Genomic DNA, 4,082 nt, shown 5'->3' with positions numbered 1-4,082 from the left:
GCTGGATGCGGTTCAAGAGAGGGGCAGCGTGGTGCTGGAAGCTTCCCCCTCCCCCTCTCCAGCGTGCTGTTTTTTAAAGCAGTGCCAGCAACTGGGTTAAAAAGTTACGCAGTGTAATCCCTGCCTCTCCGGGCGCAAGCTGATTGCTGAAGGAAGCGGGGAGGTGGAAAAATCCTCCTGGTGTTTCAGCGCTGCAGGATTGCTCAGGCACCTCGTGGGCCTGGAGAGGAGGGGCAGGAAGGGTCCTGTCCCACCTGGGAGCGTGGGGCTGGGGCGGTGCATGGGGGCAGCCTGGCTGTGTTGGCAGTGTTGGGAGCTCTGGTTCCCAGGCCTCTCCTCCTGCCAGGAAAGCCGCCCCTACCTTCAGCCACCTCTTCTGTCAAAAAAGCAGAGGGTGCAGGTGTTAATGGAAAACTGCTGTGGAGGCAAGCGTAGCTGTGCGGTAGTAACAAGGTCAGAAGACTGATTCGTAATCTCTATCGCTGTCTGTCGCCCAACCTTGGAGGTTGGCCGGTGTTTTGGAAAGGGCTGAATTGCTGGCAGTTGGGTGTTGTTAATACGCAGTCGTAACAGGCTTCGGGGCGGGGGGGAGAGCCGGAGGGGTATTGTGCAAGAGAAATCTGATCGCTGCTACAAGGTTAAGAAGAGGAAAGGAGCGTGATAACGCAGCATCTCTATAGCAAGAACCCATGGGGATCGTGTCCGGAGCGGTTCTGCTGGTGGGGTCACAGAGCGGAGCTCCCGCTGGAAGCTCGCAGCTCTGCCTCAGCAGCCTTGCTCGTGGGTTTCCCAGCTGAACAGTTGAAGTAAGTAGGTCAGGAACACGCACCTAGATAAATCCGCCCGCAGAACGGCTCATGCACTGTAAAACCAGCGTTGTGTTGCAGAGTCCCGTGTTTGCCTTCGTTGTCTGTAAATGACTAAACTTGGCAGCGCACCCCTCTCCTGGCACAGTTCTCCAGCGCTCGCCTTGCTTGCTTGCACCGTGCTCTGTTGGTTGTACTAGAAAGTTGTTATTTCTAGAAGCTTTATAGATCTGAAATTCATGCTTTTTTTTTTTTTTTTTTTTTTTAATTTGCATTTGAGATGTAAAACCAGTCCACAGGGCAGTGCTTGGACAGACTGTGAAAGATGAAAACCGAGGTGTGGCTGCTCCCCTGGTGGCTGTCGCTTTTTGGAAGCAGGTCAGGGGTTTTTTTACCAATAGTAGCGAGGCTGCCTGAGGACCAGCGCTTGTTCTCACCTCCTGCAAGTGTGTGGCTGATGTAGCAGAACTCACACATTCCTGTTTGGCAGTTGAACTTTCTGTTGCATTCCACCTTTTTAACATTAGCGAGTCTCGGATGAGTGGTTATTTGGCATTTTCTTGACAATTCAGCACAGAGGCATTTACGCAGGCAACAGGCCTTCCCTCCCTGAGTGGGAAAATAGATCTGCACTCGCAGAAGTAAGCTCTTTTCTCAAGCTGAAGAAGTAACAGCTGTGGTGCTCACCAGCCGCTTGACTGGTCCTGAGGGAAGAATCTCGTGAAGCAGGCCACTAAAGTAAGGCTCCCTTACAGGTAAGGGGCATTAGACTAATGGCACGGGCTGAAGCTGGAGTCTTCCCTGTGACACTGTGGAGCTGGGGCTGCTGCTCCCAGGGTGGCTCCTTCTGTCTGCAGGCCCAGTGCTCTGCTGGTCGCGCTGTGTGCAGAGTCTAACAGGAGAGTTCGCTCTCTTGGGCTCTCGCTGTCTCGGTGGCTTTCTGAAACTGAGGTATGCCAGAATAAAATACATGTACTTGGAAAATTATCACCTTATTCTCAGTATCTGTCTAAAACGCAACTCCTTCATTTGTCTCTCTTCTCTTGAAATTTGACAAACGTGCGCTTCCCAACATAGCTAATGTTTTTGTTGGTGCTGATCTTTGCACTTTGCCTTCCGTCCTCATCCTTAGTCCTGATTTCTGTTATGTTTGAATTACGTGTCGTCTTAGCAGGGTCACCCAGCCAGGTACTTTGAGGACTAAATTTACAAAGTTTTGGCCAGATAGAAAGTTTACAAATGCGTTTAAATGTAGTTTGCGGGTGAGGAGAGCGCAGCGTGGGTAACTTGGGGTGCCAGATGCAAGGCACAAGTGCTCGCTAGTGCCTGGGCCAGCAGCTGTGGGACCCCACGAGTGCCCTGGGGCACGGCTGCGATGCAGATGCCCCGCTACCAGTGCGAATACAGAAAAGCCACAAACTTCTAAGTAGGCTGGAATGTGGCTTGAGTTGTTTGGGTTTATCCAGCCAAATTTTACTGCAGATGCAAAAGAGGAGGAACTTACGACTTCCCCACTTGGCATCTCTGGGTCATTAGTGCCGACTTGCCGAGCAGCGAAGCCGGGGCCCTCATAGAGCTGTGGGCTGCGGCTCCGCCACGCTCCCCGTGGGAGCCAGTGACTGGTGGTGTAAAACCATTGAAAAGTAAACGCAGTGCTTGTACCTCTGCCCACAGATGGGTTATAACCAATTTGAGTTTAATGACGGCCGTAGAGCAGCTCTGATGTTCCACTGTGGGCCTGTATTAAAAGAAGTGCTTGTTGCAGCTCAGGTCCTGGAGGTCCCTGGGGAGCCGTGGTTTCCGCTGGGGAGGTGGAGGCAGGTCCCGCTGTGCTGTGTCCCACCTGCCCTGACCGAGCGTCCTGCAGAAACGTTTCTGCTAGGGCCACCTCTGGAGCTAATGCCTACTCATTTAGTCAATTTATTTACATTCATTAAGCTACTTATTTTCTTTAATTCAGCTAAAATTTAATTTGCTCTACTGACACCACCGTTTGTGTGTTAAAGCTAACGTACTGCGCTGCTCTGATGTTGCTTTGGCTTGAGCTTCCCAAGACCTCGTGGGACTTCTGGAGGAGATCTCGCCTCTTCCCAAAGGTCTCTTGATAAGGAGGAGTTGAACCTGTCAGTACATCTAAACTCCTTCAAAAATCATCAGAAAAATGTGACTCACCGACAGCGATGTGATCTGAAGGCTGGTTGCTGGCTCCTGAGGCCGAGGGTGCCTCGTCATGGGCTTCTGCGCTGAGGGAGCAGCCCTGGGGGTGCCGGTGCCTCCGTAGTCATCAGGGCAGGAGCTCGAGGGAGTTGGAGCGGGAGAGGCTTCTCTTCTGATGCATCTTCTCTTGGAAAGGGCAACAGAAGCCGGCCAGGGGTTTCTGTGGAGAGCTTTTGGACTGTTTTTCATCCAGCTCCTGCCTTTCTCCTGGCAGGTGGCTGGTGCCAAGGCTCCGAGGGCCGTTCCCGGCCTTCCCGGGACCTTCTCTGGGGAAGGGGCTGCCCTTCCTCCGCACGCTGGGTTGGCCTCAAGTGAGGAATTGCGCGAGCTGCATGCTCTTGGCTTTGTTCTAGTTTTGAGATTTCTTTTTTCTGCAGCTCTCGCTTGTCACGTGGTGTGTTTAAAAGATCTGTCTCTGTGTGTGTGTCCTAGGAAAGGGGACCTGAGCGCAGAGCCCTGTGTCGGTGGGGATGAGTGTGGGAGGCGAGGAGCTGGCGGCGGCGGCCTCGCTGGAGACGTGCTGAGGCTCGCTTGTCTGCCGCCTGCCCAGGTTCCGCAGAAATCCCCGTCTCCCTAACCCCTGCTTCAGCCACTGGGATTTCTTGAAGCAGTGCAGGGAGAGGAGGGATGTTGGGGGTGGTGTGTGCATGATTTCATGATTTGTTTGTGTTCGATGTAGCAGAGCGGGCTGAGAGGACAGAAAATTTGTCTGGAAACGGCTTACTGGTCGGCTGCCTGGCTGTTTTGTGCTCTCCTGCTTAGCATGGATGGCTGTGCCTGGGCCCGGGCGTGCCATAGTAACTGTCCTCGCCTTGTAATTCAATGCATCCCACTCGCTCGCAGGTCTGGCAGCGCTGGAGGGCTCCTGCGCCCGTCCCATGCTGCACCGGTGCAGCACTCGAGATCGGGCTATTTATAACCACCTCTGGGCCGGGGCGATCGGGCCGGCATCCTCCCGCCAGCACACCCGAGGAACGCGTTAGATACACGTCTGGTTTTGTCCTGGCGCGGAAGGGAAAGGAGAGCTTCAGCTGCTGGGAGCTGCTTCTCGGGATTCCG

The sequence above is a fragment of the Apaloderma vittatum genome, unplaced genomic scaffold (genome assembly GCF_000703405.1).
Source record: "Apaloderma vittatum isolate BGI_N311 unplaced genomic scaffold, ASM70340v1 scaffold20849, whole genome shotgun sequence".
In the NCBI taxonomy this organism is placed as follows: Eukaryota; Metazoa; Chordata; class Aves; order Trogoniformes; family Trogonidae; genus Apaloderma; species Apaloderma vittatum.
This window is presented reverse-complemented; position numbering follows the sequence as displayed.